This window comes from Helianthus annuus, chromosome 17 (genome assembly GCF_002127325.2).
Source record: "Helianthus annuus cultivar XRQ/B chromosome 17, HanXRQr2.0-SUNRISE, whole genome shotgun sequence".
In the NCBI taxonomy this organism is placed as follows: domain Eukaryota; kingdom Viridiplantae; phylum Streptophyta; class Magnoliopsida; order Asterales; family Asteraceae; genus Helianthus; species Helianthus annuus.
This window is the reverse complement of record NC_035449.2, coordinates 12109642-12124456: the sequence shown is the minus strand read 5'-3', so window position 1 is coordinate 12124456 and position 14815 is coordinate 12109642.

Genomic DNA, 14815 nt, shown 5'->3' with positions numbered 1-14815 from the left:
GGGTTGGAGGGTTCAGCTGCAGTTGTATTAACTTCTGTTATGGCTTCTTTAGGGACTTACAAGATGAAGTCAGCCAAGATTTGAGTTTTGACAACTTTTCTCAGGACATAGGTGATTTTGTGTTCACCTAGTTTCACAACTCATTTGGCTAATCGTCCGGAATTTTCTTGTTTTTCAAGCACATTCTTAATTGGTTAGTCAATGATCACTTGTATCGGGTGTGACTGAAAGTACCTTCGAAGCCTTCTAGCCGTTTGGACTAGGGCTAGAGCAAGTTTTTTTTTTTTTTTTTTTTTTCAAAGAAGAATATTTGATTTCTGCTAATTTTGAAGTTCTGAAAAAGTAAACGGGTATCTGAACTTTGTTTCGTTCAATGATTAGAGCCGTACTTATGGTATTTTCAGCAATTGAAATATAGATAGAGGTCGTTCCTCCTGTTTCTGGAGCCGAAATGGCTGGGAGTGAAGCCAAGTGTTGCTTCATTTGGTTGAAGGCTTCCTTTTGAGGTAAAACGCTTCAAAGTTGTAAGTTTTCTATTGAAAGTCTTTCTTGTTAGCTCATCCTTTGAGGGTTGGCTTTTATGCTTTGTTTCCCTATGATGTGCCCTAGAAACGAGCACTTGACTGGATTAAGCCTCATGTTGATCTTTCTCGAGTTTTGGAAGGTTTCTTGTATGTTATCGAGCATTTGGTATTCCGTTTTGCTCTTGATCACCAAATTGTCAAAATAAGCTTTAATGTTTTTGCCGATTTGTCTGGCAAACGCTTTGTCAACCAGACGTTGATAAGTGGCACATGCATTTATTAAACCAAAAGATATTTTTTGATAGCAAGATATACCTTCATCAGTGTGAAATGTGGTTTTTTCTTCATCTTTTTTTTATTATTATTAGGATCTGATGGTAACCCTTTTAGGTGTCAAGAAAACACTTGAATAGGAAGCCTGTGAGCGAGTTATCCTTGAGGTCTATCTCGGGTAGCGGGTAGCAATCCTTTGGGCATGCTTTGTCCAAGTCTTTAAAATCGATATACATTCTCCAAGACTTGTCGGGTTTTTAAACCATTACCGGATTGGCCACCCATGATTGATACTTGACCTCTCGAAGGGTTCCGACTAGAATAAGCTTTTCCATCTTTTGGCATTATGCAAGGCTTCTTTTAGGGGCTTGACTCTGTTTCTTTTGTATAATGGGCTTAACATCAGGTGGGATCCATAACTCATGTTTCAACATTGCTACGAGGGATGCCGGTCATATCTTCGGGGCATCAAGCAAATACATAGTGCGAGAGCAGCTTTTCAAGGTGTGAGAGGGTTTCATTGGAAATGTTAGTGTTTACCCTTATCCCCTGTTGAGGATATTTCGGGTTTATGTCCAACCCTTGTATATCGTTTTCGTCCTTTCTTGAGCTTTCCCCTTCAACCACAAAAGCTTCTTGGGTAGGTTGAAGGGTTGTTATCCCTTTTTCAATGAGAAACTTCACAGCGCCTTGGCCAACTGAAACTGTCATTCCGAACACACTTTGCCATGGCCTTCCTATGATGATATTATAGTTGGAAGGGATATTGATCACCGCAAAAGTGAGTTGTTCGGTTCGTCCCTTTGTTCTTTCGCTGAACAAACGTTAGGGGTTATTTGGCCTAAAGGCCTGGTAGGTATGTCTGCGATACCTTCGATGGAGGATTTAGGCTGTTGAAGCTTTGAACGCTCATCGTCGCTGAGAGGGTTAAAGCGTTTCAAGCTTTTCATCAGCTGAGAGGGTTAAAGCATTTCTCAAGCATGATTTTGGAGGATTCAGACTGTTGAAGCTTTGAACGCTCATTGTCCCTGAGAGGGTTAAAGCGTTTCAAGCTTTTCATCAGCTGAGAGGGTTAAAGCTTTGTTTTCAAGGTCGACCATGTTCACTTCCTACTTTTATTCTTCAACCATTTTGTCCTTGACCCCTTTAACCAAGTGAGCAAGTTCGGAGTTGACGGCTTTTTTGATCCTGTTTTTGGGTTGGAAGCAATTATTGGTATGGTGACCTTTCTATTCGTGAAACTCACAATACTGGCTTGATTATTCCAATCTTTTGTTTTTTGGCAAAGGTTGAGGAGGGCAGAAGCTGTGTTTTACCCCTTCGGTTGCCAAGATCTCTTATGTAGCCTTGGTTAAGGCTGTAAAGTTTATGGTTTTTTCTTGGCTTGGAGGGTTTCGGCCTTCAGGCCTTCTGGAATCCGAACCTTTGAACCGTTTGTCATAAGAGCCATACTAGAAGCTCCAGTTAAGAGTCTTTTATTTTGTTCTTTGATGTCTACAGCTTATTCTCCTCGAATGTGGGCTTCAGCCCTTTCAAGTATTTTTTTTTCAAGGGTCTTGGGCAGACATTTATTGAAGTATCTTGTGAAATATTTGGAATTTAGCATTTATGAACCTTGCAACCCTAATCTTTTCATTGGCGTAACTTAAATCTTTCTTCTTGTAACTTTCGATGAAGTCTCTGAGACGTTCATCATCACGTTGTTTGGTCTGGAAGATTATCGTGGCGTCATTGACATGCCTCTGTTGTTATAGGGAACTTTTGCTAAGATCGTCAAAGGTCTGAACGCTTCGTCCAGGAAGGTCATTGAACCATATGCGTGAAAACCCTTCAAGGGTTTGCATGAACATGAGACAACATTCGGAGTTGGGTCATTTTTCAATTCTTGCAATCCCGACGAAGATTTGGAGGTAGTCTTTAGTACCGTGATGGCATCTTTATCTGTGTTTGAAACTTGTAATCAACGATTTGTTGGGAGAAGCAAGACAAGTTTGTTAGGCTTGTAGGGTTTTGGGAGGTCTTCTACTACCCTTGAAGCTGGGTAACCGCTTGAGGTACCCTGGTGAGTGGTTGGCACTTGGTTGATGAAATTAAGGTCAAAGCCTTGAAGGCTTTCTGTGTCATCATCCACTTTTCACGTGCTGCAAAGGAAATTTTTTCCATCATCCGTGTCATCAGCTAGGGTATAAGGTTAAAGCCTTAAAGGCTTTCTGATGGTACTCATGAAAGATGTCATCATATGTGTCAAAAGGTTAAAGCCTTAAAGGCTTACTGTATAAGGCATTCCCATGTATGTGTTCATCACCGAGCCGAAGGCAGGGTGGCCATGGCTTGTTTTCACGAAGTAGCAATGGGAGGGAGAACACTTGAAGTTGGTGACTTACCATAATTGATCAAGAGTGGTTTTATGCCCCATAGGTGCACCGGTTGTAACGAGTTGGTAGGTAAATAAGGGAAAAGCGGTTGGACTTGGCCTCCCAAAAGCTTAAAGGCTTGAGTGGTTGGTCTATCACACTAGGACCAACTTCAAGATAAGATGTGGCTGAACGTGAGCTGCTAAAAGGAAGAGATGGAGAGCCAGGTGATAATGAGGGTTTAGACTTCTTATAATTTAGTCTTATTCTCACCCTTTTTCCCTTTCTAAGTTCACATGCTAGTTGAGAAAAAATCTCTCATGTAAGAAATTTCTAGCTACTCCCTCAAGTGTTAGATCTATACATTCCAGTGTATGCATTGCATCGATTTGAGTAGGTGCAACCCCTGACCGAGATGGGGTTGGTGTTTGAAAAGAAGTGAACTTCCGGGAACATATCCCGGTGGAGTACTTCCGGGAGTAGAAAGAGGTGTAGATAGGACCGGTGAGATCCGACCCGAATTTGGTGTTAAATCGGTGTTGTTAGGCACCTGATTTACCTGACCGAGAGACTCGCTTTCAGACATGATGTAAAGAGAAAATGGAGCTACACAACTGGTCTTTAAGATAAAGTAAGCGGCGTAGCCCCACGGTGGGCGCCAACTTGTTGATGCAACAAATACAAGACCAAGGCCTGTAGCGATATCTCTGGGTAAAAGGGTTCAGGGGTTAGATTAGCCTAACGCAGGTCGTGGGGTCCCCCCACGTTTGCAAGACGTGGAGAGAGGTTCACTAGTATTGTTTTTATCCTCCTTAGATCTTGAGCTGATTAGAAATCAACCCAGAAAGCGATCGTTGGGGAAGATGAATTATTTAGTGTGAAGAAGAGAAGCAAGCATGAAGCTAGTTCTCAAGAGGGAGAAGGAGAATCAGAGAGTTAGGGTGATATCTGCTGATCCTGGGGTGTTTTGTATGGTGAAATGGCCTGCATTTTATAGGGGAAGGTGTTTCTCAAAGGAGAAACCCGTGACTAGTGAATCTGTGCTTGCAGTGAGGGGTTTGCCCATTTTGGGGGTTGAAGTGTTTGGACCTGCGGACAAAAGGGTGTGCTCTCCCACATGGTCTGGTTGCAGCTGGGCAGGAGGTTTCACACGTTAAGTGTTGATGTGACAGGACACTGTGCTTGTCCTTTTTACTGTTCATGACCGTTGGAACATTTCCGAACCTTTTAACCTTTTAACCTTTTAACCTTTTAAGCTGTTGTGTCTCTAATCAGTTTATTAAGGTTTGAGCTACCCCCGTCATCAGCCCCCCAAGTCAGAGGTGTTTGTGATGTAAGCTCAAATGCTTCTGACTTTTACACATTATTTTTTATTGCTTAAAGGCTTCAAGGCTTTAAGGCGTTTGAGTTTTGAGATTTGAATTTCAGAATGATAGTAGATGTGATAGACTTCAAGGTTTTAAGGCTTGAAGGCTTTAAGGCTTGAAGGCTTAAAGGATTCAACTTGTCTCACTCAAGAGGAAGTTGAGGCTTTTTGTAAAGAATGGGGGATCGATCTAAAGTTTAATCCGGTGGCTCTGGGTTTTGGCAAATCGATCGATTAGTGTCCCGTTGGTTCCATTGCTCTTTATTGCTGAGTATTCCAACTTGCGTCATCCGTTTTCAGTCTTTGTTCTGAATGTTTTAGAGTATTATCGCGTGTCGTTTGGTCAGTTATACCCTTAAGGTCTTGCTAGGGTTTTACACTTTGATGTTTTATGAACCATCGTTGTTGTTGTTCCGCCGTTTCTTCCAGTTAGCCAAGAACGACGATTGTTTTACCTTTGAAACATCTCAGGTTGATGTGTGTTTAATTTCGTCTATGGTTACTACCTTCGGTTCTTGGAAGTACCGATTTTTTCTGGATTTCTGAGTCCATTGTTCATTTCAGGCTTGTTTGGAGGCATCCTTATGCTGTTTTGAATGAGCTTGAACCTTTCAAACACGAGATAGATGGTTGTTGAAGTTTATTAGGGGGTGTCCTTTCAGGATTTGTCCCTTTCCCGAACATCTTTTAGTACTGATGGATGTTAGCAAGTTGTGGGACAAGCCGGATCGTGACCCTGTGCTCGTGAGAGATGATCAAGGTATGATATTTTGTATTTTCTGCTTATGTTATATTTTATTTGTTGCAGTTATGTTTGCCTTAGACTTTATCAAGAGCGATGACACATTTAATGTTGTGTTTGGAGATACCAAGGCTACGTCAGACGAAGATGTTGTTGTTAGGGGCACTGAACATAGGTTCGAGGGTTCAGGCTATGTGAACGTTCCAAATGTCAAAGGCTTTACTAGGTTCGGTGCTTCCAAAGCTTTTATTCATTGTTTAAACCGACGTATGTTAAAGGTAGCTGACCATCCGTCGGCCTCTGAGCCAGTGCAACTGCGTGATGTTATAGAGGCTTCAAACATTTGGACGTTGGGGTTGAGGAAAAAACACGAGGATTTGTCCTTGGTGATTAGTAAGGAGAGTAAAGCAGCGGGTAAGAAGCTTGTAAGCTTGAAGGGTTTCGGGAAAGGTGGTGAAGGTTCTGCCAATTTTAATCCCAAAGAGGTTTATGTGCCGGATTGGAAGGTCACAGTTGGTGATAGCTTCAAGAATTCATCAGTTTGTGAGGATGTTCTTACCCATTTTGCTCCTCCTATTGTACGAGGTTCTTGCTCGTCTATGGACGACGACCTGATGATCTCGAAGATGATGATGGGTGCTTGCAACCTTGTTGCCTTGCTTCTAGAGGGTGTATAGGATGCAAGAATATGAAGTCTTTTTGAAGAAGAAGGATGAGATGAAAGCTTCAATGGTTGCTTTGAAAGAAGCTGAGGGTTATGCTGGGAGGGAGAAAAACTGATGTTGAGGATTGATGAGCTTTCTTCCCAGCACAAGACTGAGATGGTTGAGTTGGAAAAACGCTTGGAAGCTGACAGGGTTTAAGTCAGGGTTGATTGGGCTGCTTTGGAGGTTCAGAAGTAGGCTTTCTTGGAAGAGAAAGATAGGTTGAAAGCTTCACTAGCCCATGCGACTAGTGATAACAAATGGTTAATTGAACATGGATTCCAGCAAGTGGTTACATATCTTCTTCATTCATCGGAGTTCAATAGTGCCTTGGGTGATTCGTACAGCCAGCTTCTTGCTCATGGAAGGCACCAAGGTTTATTTGCTGGTTTTAAGGCATGTGAATCCGGATAAACTCAGCACAAGTCTTCTCTTTTTCATCCCAAGGCCTTTGATGTATTCAAAGAAACTGTTTTGAAGATGGAACACTTGACTTACCCTTATGTGGGTGAGGTTTCCAAGTGTTTTGGTAAGCCTCTTTCTGTCTTGCAGGAGTTGTAACCCACTGGCCTTAATGAGGCTGTGTGTGGTAAAGTGTTGAACTCTTTTTCCAAGAAGCGCTCATGCTCTGATGATAGTGAAGAGACGTTCTCTGATTGTGGTGAAGGCTTGAAGGATACAAGCCTTGAAGCCTCCGAGACAGCGGGTGTCATAGGGAGGAAAAAGAGGAAGGCTAAAAACTCCCAAGATGATGGGGTTTCAGATAAAGATGATGCAGCAAAGTCTATCATTTCTGATGATGCCATATGATGAAGAAACTTTAATTCATAGCTTTCTTAGCATGTCGAACAATGTTATGGGTTGTTTGCTTAAACATCTTTTTGTTTTAAAGGAACCGTCTAGATCCCTTGGTGGTTAAAGCCTTGAAGGCTTGTGGACAATGTTTTATGTTTGATGGCCAGTATGGCCCCTGCTATCTTTAACTTATCTTGCTATGTTGTTCTATTTATTCCCTTGCGTTTTCATTGATTTTGCATGTTGTCTTTGTTTTGGGTGGTGCATCTTATGTTATTTATACCTTAAAGGGTTCAGTGCTGCAGTCACTTAGCCTTAGGATATTTTTAACAAGAAGATACAACCTCTATCCTATGTATGACATTCACTTAGAGTCTTTTTGGTTCGTAAGCCAATGTTGGGGCTTAAGGAACATTTGGTGTAGGCTGTTCAAACCCGTCTATGAGACATGATTTTTAAGATTTCTCTGAGTCTCATGGAGTTGTATTGATTTAGGAACTCACCCCTTATATAGGTCCATTCAACCCTTGAACCTATTGAGCGATGTGGCCTGGGAGCTCATCCCCTTACATGGCCCTTGCCATGGAGTTTCTTGCTAGGTTCTCAACCTGATTATAGGATAAAAAGACACATTTTGATTCATTGTTCATTCATTTCAAAGTACTTTGATTACTAGGGGAATAGAACAACTTTGGAACTATTTGTAACACGTTTTGGTTAAACATGGAACCTTTTAAGGTTGTTGCCATCCCAATGGCGGGGAAGCTTTTTGCCTTGCGGACCTGTCAGCTTGTATGATCCCCCTTTGTGGGCTTTAAGGATAATGTATGGCCCTTCCTACTTAGGACCATGCTTTCCTTGGCTTTCTTTCTTGCTGGCCTCATTGTTTCGAAGCACAAGGTCCTCAGGCTTGAAGCGTTCATGCTTCACCCGTGTATTGTATATGATTCTATGTTTTGCTTGTACCTTGCTTTTTGTATGGCTGCTTGATCACGAGCCTATTCGAGTTGTTCCAAATTCAACATCGTCTCTTTTTTATTTGGCTCGAGGTCGATGTTAAATGTTCTTTGTGTTGTTACTCTATTCAGCTAGGATTACAGCCTCTGACCCAAACACTAGGCTGTAGGGTGTTTTCTTGTGGCTCGTTTTCTCGGTTGTTCGAATTTCCAATAGCACATTGGGAAGCTATTCGAGCCAGTTGTTGTCGTATCTTTCCAGTCGAGATATAATCCTTTTAACAATGTTGTTGTTTGTCCTATTAACTTGGCCATTGGATTGTGGGTAAGCTACCGAGCTGAATACTTGAGTTATTCTGAACTCCTTGCACCAGGAGTTAGAAGGTTTCTCGGCAAACTATTTCCAGTTATTCATGACTAGTACCCCTGGGAGCCCAAAACGATAGATTATGGTTTCGAAATCAATGACATGTTTCTCTGAGATTTTTGCCAATGTTTTTACTTCTGGTCACTTGGTGAAGTAATTCACGGTTACCAATAAGAGCTTGACTCCTCATTTGGCTAGTGGGGATGGACCAACAATGTCTATACCCCACTTGTGAAATGGCCAAGCCAAGGAGATGGGAACGGGGTCATGTTTGGGGCTTTTGGGTACCGGAGCATGTAACTGACAAGTTTCACATTTTCGCAGTTGTTCGGAGGTATCTCGATGCATGGAAGGCCAAAAGTGTTCGAGGTTCATCAACTTTGACACTACCGATTTTGGGCCACAATGAGCTCCACATATCCCTTCATGAACCTCTTTGATCAGATATTGGCTTTGTTTTGGGTCAACGCATCGAAGTAGTGGTCCAAGGTATCCTATTTTGTAAAGGATTTATCCTTGTAACACATACTGCCTTGACTTGATACAAACCCTTTCAGCCTTAGTCTGGTCATTAGGTAATTCACCGTTTTTTTTTTTTTTTGGGAACTTTTCAATGGGAGTCCTTCAATTTGGCCCTTCTTCGGTGATCACATCTTGAAACTCGTGTTTTTTGGATGGATTGTATTTTTAATACCTCAACTAGTATCTTCTTGGTGAGATGTGCAAACGTAAGAGATGCAGGCTTGCTTACTGCATCAGCTCTCTTGTTTTGAGATCTTAGAATTTATTTGATGGCACATGTTTGAAATGTGTTAATCGATTCCTTTGATTTATTTTGGTACTTATTCATGTTGGGTTCTTTTTCTATGTAGATGTTATTGTCTAAGCTTGAGAGAGTCTGTGGGGACTTGAAGCTTTTGAACCTCCTTTTCTATGGCTATGTAGTTGTCACTTACATGGTATGAAACAAGCAACGAGTCTGTGAAGACTTGAAGCCTTTTGACACCCATATTTTGCAAGCTTGAGCCCAGCAATCAATGCTTCATACTCAACTTTGTTTTTTGTAGTCTGAAATTCAAGATGAAGGGCATACGTGAATTACAATTCGTTAGGATCAATTAGGACTAGCCCTGCTCCTGACCCTTCAATGCTGGAAGCTTCGTCGGTAAAGAGCTTCCAGGTATTAGGGTTGGAGGGTTCAGCTGCAGTTGTATTAACTTCTGTTATGGCTTCTTTAGGGACTTACAAGATGAAGTCAGCCAAGATTTGAGTTTTGACAACTTTTCTCAGGACATAGGTGATTTTGTGTTCACCTAGTTTCACAACTCATTTGGCTAATCGTCCGGAATTTTCTTGTTTTTCAAGCACATTCTTAATTGGTTAGTCAATGATCACTTGTATCGGGTGTGACTGAAAGTACCTTCGAAGCCTTCTAGCCGTTTGGACTAGGGCTAGAGCAAGTTTTTTTTTTTTTTTTTTTTTTTTCAAAGAAGAATATTTGATTTCTGCTAATTTTGAAGTTCTGAAAAAGTAAACGGGTATCTGAACTTTGTTTCGTTCAATGATTAGAGCCGTACTTATGGTATTTTCAGCAATTGAAATATAGATAGAGGTCGTTCCTCCTGTTTCTGGAGCCGAAATGGCTGGGAGTGAAGCCAAGTGTTGCTTCATTTGGTTGAAGGCTTCCTTTTGAGGTAAAACGCTTCAAAGTTGTAAGTTTTCTATTGAAAGTCTTTCTTGTTAGCTCATCCTTTGAGGGTTGGCTTTTATGCTTTGTTTCCCTATGATGTGCCCTAGAAACGAGCACTTGACTGGATTAAGCCTCATGTTGATCTTTCTCGAGTTTTGGAAGGTTTCTTGTATGTTATCGAGCATTTGGTATTCCGTTTTGCTCTTGATCACCAAATTGTCAAAATAAGCTTTAATGTTTTTGCCGATTTGTCTGGCAAACGCTTTGTCAACCAGACGTTGATAAGTGGCACATGCATTTATTAAACCAAAAGATATTTTTTGATAGCAAGATATACCTTCATCAGTGTGAAATGTGGTTTTTTCTTCATCTTTTTTTATTATTATTAGGATCTGATGGTAACCCTTTTAGGTGTCAAGAAAACACTTGAATAGGAAGCCTGTGAGCGAGTTATCCTTGAGGTCTATCTCGGGTAGCGGGTAGCAATCCTTTGGGCATGCTTTGTCCAAGTCTTTAAAATCGATATACATTCTCCAAGACTTGTCGGGTTTTTAAACCATTACCGGATTGGCCACCCATGATTGATACTTGACCTCTCGAAGGGTTCCGACTAGAATAAGCTTTTCCATCTTTTGGCATTATGCAAGGCTTCTTTTAGGGGCTTGACTCTGTTTCTTTTGTATAATGGGCTTAACATCAGGTGGGATCCATAACTCATGTTTCAACATTGCTACGAGGGATGCCGGTCATATCTTCGGGGCATCAAGCAAATACATAGTGCGAGAGCAGCTTTTCAAGGTGTGAGAGGGTTTCATTGGAAATGTTAGTGTTTACCCTTATCCCCTGTTGAGGATATTTCGGGTTTATGTCCAACCCTTGTATATCGTTTTCGTCCTTTCTTGAGCTTTCCCCTTCAACCACAAAAGCTTCTTGGGTAGGTTGAAGGGTTGTTATCCCTTTTTCAATGAGAAACTTCACAGCGCCTTGGCCAACTGAAACTGTCATTCCGAACACACTTTGCCATGGCCTTCCTATGATGATATTATAGTTGGAAGGGATATTGATCACCGCAAAAGTGAGTTGTTCGGTTCGTCCCTTTGTTCTTTCGCTGAACAAACGTTAGGGGTTATTTGGCCTAAAGGCCTGGTAGGTATGTCTGCGATACCTTCGATGGAGGATTTAGGCTGTTGAAGCTTTGAACGCTCATCGTCGCTGAGAGGGTTAAAGCGTTTCAAGCTTTTCATCAGCTGAGAGGGTTAAAGCATTTCTCAAGCATGATTTTGGAGGATTCAGACTGTTGAAGCTTTGAACGCTCATTGTCCCTGAGAGGGTTAAAGCGTTTCAAGCTTTTCATCAGCTGAGAGGGTTAAAGCTTTGTTTTCAAGGTCGACCATGTTCACTTCCTACTTTTATTCTTCAACCATTTTGTCCTTGACCCCTTTAACCAAGTGAGCAAGTTCGGAGTTGACGGCTTTTTTGATCCTGTTTTTGGGTTGGAAGCAATTATTGGTATGGTGACCTTTCTATTCGTGAAACTCACAATACTGGCTTGATTATTCCAATCTTTTGTTTTTTGGCAAAGGTTGAGGAGGGCAGAAGCTGTGTTTTACCCCTTCGGTTGCCAAGATCTCTTATGTAGCCTTGGTTAAGGCTGTAAAGTTTATGGTTTTTTCTTGGCTTGGAGGGTTTCGGCCTTCAGGCCTTCTGGAATCCGAACCTTTGAACCGTTTGTCATAAGAGCCATACTAGAAGCTCCAGTTAAGAGTCTTTTATTTTGTTCTTTGATGTCTACAGCTTATTCTCCTCGAATGTGGGCTTCAGCCCTTTCAAGTATTTTTTTTTCAAGGGTCTTGGGCAGACATTTATTGAAGTATCTTGTGAAATATTTGGAATTTAGCATTTATGAACCTTGCAACCCTAATCTTTTCATTGGCGTAACTTAAATCTTTCTTCTTGTAACTTTCGATGAAGTCTCTGAGACGTTCATCATCACGTTGTTTGGTCTGGAAGATTATCGTGGCGTCATTGACATGCCTCTGTTGTTATAGGGAACTTTTGCTAAGATCGTCAAAGGTCTGAACGCTTCGTCCAGGAAGGTCATTGAACCATATGCGTGAAAACCCTTCAAGGGTTTGCATGAACATGAGACAACATTCGGAGTTGGGTCATTTTTCAATTCTTGCAATCCCGACGAAGATTTGGAGGTAGTCTTTAGTACCGTGATGGCATCTTTATCTGTGTTTGAAACTTGTAATCAACGATTTGTTGGGAGAAGCAAGACAAGTTTGTTAGGCTTGTAGGGTTTTGGGAGGTCTTCTACTACCCTTGAAGCTGGGTAACCGCTTGAGGTACCCTGGTGAGTGGTTGGCACTTGGTTGATGAAATTAAGGTCAAAGCCTTGAAGGCTTTCTGTGTCATCATCCACTTTTCACGTGCTGCAAAGGAAATTTTTTCCATCATCCGTGTCATCAGCTAGGGTATAAGGTTAAAGCCTTAAAGGCTTTCTGATGGTACTCATGAAAGATGTCATCATATGTGTCAAAAGGTTAAAGCCTTAAAGGCTTACTGTATAAGGCATTCCCATGTATGTGTTCATCACCGAGCCGAAGGCAGGGTGGCCATGGCTTGTTTTCACGAAGTAGCAATGGGAGGGAGAACACTTGAAGTTGGTGACTTACCATAATTGATCAAGAGTGGTTTTATGCCCCATAGGTGCACCGGTTGTAACGAGTTGGTAGGTAAATAAGGGAAAAGCGGTTGGACTTGGCCTCCCAAAAGCTTAAAGGCTTGAGTGGTTGGTCTATCACACTAGGACCAACTTCAAGATAAGATGTGGCTGAACGTGAGCTGCTAAAAGGAAGAGATGGAGAGCCAGGTGATAATGAGGGTTTAGACTTCTTATAATTTAGTCTTATTCTCACCCTTTTTCCCTTTCTAAGTTCACATGCTAGTTGAGAAAAAATCTCTCATGTAAGAAATTTCTAGCTACTCCCTCAAGTGTTAGATCTATACATTCCAGTGTATGCATTGCATCGATTTGAGTAGGTGCAACCCCTGACCGAGATGGGGTTGGTGTTTGAAAAGAAGTGAACTTCCGGGAACATATCCCGGTGGAGTACTTCCGGGAGTAGAAAGAGGTGTAGATAGGACCGGTGAGATCCGACCCGAATTTGGTGTTAAATCGGTGTTGTTAGGCACCTGATTTACCTGACCGAGAGACTCGCTTTCAGACATGATGTAAAGAGAAAATGGAGCTACACAACTGGTCTTTAAGATAAAGTAAGCGGCGTAGCCCCACGGTGGGCGCCAACTTGTTGATGCAACAAATACAAGACCAAGGCCTGTAGCGATATCTCTGGGTAAAAGGGTTCAGGGGTTAGATTAGCCTAACGCAGGTCGTGGGGTCCCCCCACGTTTGCAAGACGTGGAGAGAGGTTCACTAGTATTGTTTTTATCCTCCTTAGATCTTGAGCTGATTAGAAATCAACCCAGAAAGCGATCGTTGGGGAAGATGAATTATTTAGTGTGAAGAAGAGAAGCAAGCATGAAGCTAGTTCTCAAGAGGGAGAAGGAGAATCAGAGAGTTAGGGTGATATCTGCTGATCCTGGGGTGTTTTGTATGGTGAAATGGCCTGCATTTTATAGGGGAAGGTGTTTCTCAAAGGAGAAACCCGTGACTAGTGAATCTGTGCTTGCAGTGAGGGGTTTGCCCATTTTGGGGGTTGAAGTGTTTGGACCTGCGGACAAAAGGGTGTGCTCTCCCACATGGTCTGGTTGCAGCTGGGCAGGAGGTTTCACACGTTAAGTGTTGATGTGACAGGACACTGTGCTTGTCCTTTTTACTGTTCATGACCGTTGGAACATTTCCGAACCTTTTAACCTTTTAACCTTTTAACCTTTTAAGCTGTTGTGTCTCTAATCAGTTTATTAAGGTTTGAGCTACCCCCGTCATCATTACTTAATTCAGAAATCTTGTTAAAGATGTCGTATATAGGTTAAATAGTTGTGTTAAACATGTCGTGTGGAAATATACCACACATTTTTGTAGCTCTATAACAATATATAGTATTGTCTATTTGTGATATGCTATTCGAGTTTGAATGTTTGATGATAGTCAACATAATCTATCTCTTTTATATAATAGACAAATAATTGTTTTTACCTTGTTTTTGTTAATTTTTTAGTTGAACTAGGATTGCGACCCGCCGCAATGCGGCGGGGATTCTTTAGTTATAACTAAGTGGATCTAGGACTACGCATGTTATGTTAAACCTGTCAAACGTGAAAAAATAGACGATGTAAAAACGTTCACCCACACACGCACGTTGCGTCGTGTTAACTCGCAAAATTTAGAATGAAACGTAAAAATGTTAAACCAAAGACACAGCTGCGATGTGTTAAGTCACAAAATTTAGAACCAAACATAAAGCGAAAAATTTGCGAAAAATGAAAACTATAAATGACCAAAGTTGAAAGTAAAAAAATTATAAGGATAGATTGCAAAAGATAAAAAGTTTTGGGTTAAAAGTAAAAAACAAATAGTTTTGGGTTAAAAGTAATTGGTGAAAAGTAAAAAAAACCTTTTTTATGGAAAACCCCCAAAGCCAACGTTACGACAACAATATGCATAACCATTTTTTCTTTGAAAACCCCCAAAGCACACCCCGCGTTGCGGCAGGACATAAAACGGTGTCAAATAGTACTAATGTCACACAACCGTCATCGACCACCAACACTGACTCGACCTAGGATATACGTGTTGCGACGAACCTGTCAAACATGAAAAAATAGAGGTAAAAATGTTGAATCACACATGCACGTTGTGTCGTATTAACTCGAAAAATTTAGAACTATACGTAAAACAAAATTTTGCGAAAAATGAAAAGCATAAGTGAAAAAAGTTGCGAAGCTAAATTGCAAATAATGAAAAGTTTTGGGTTAAAACTAAAAAACAAATTATGTAGGGTTAAAATTGAAAAAAGTAATAAACTTGAGGTTAAAAGTAAAAAAATCAAGTTTTTTTTTGAAAAACTCACAAAGCAAA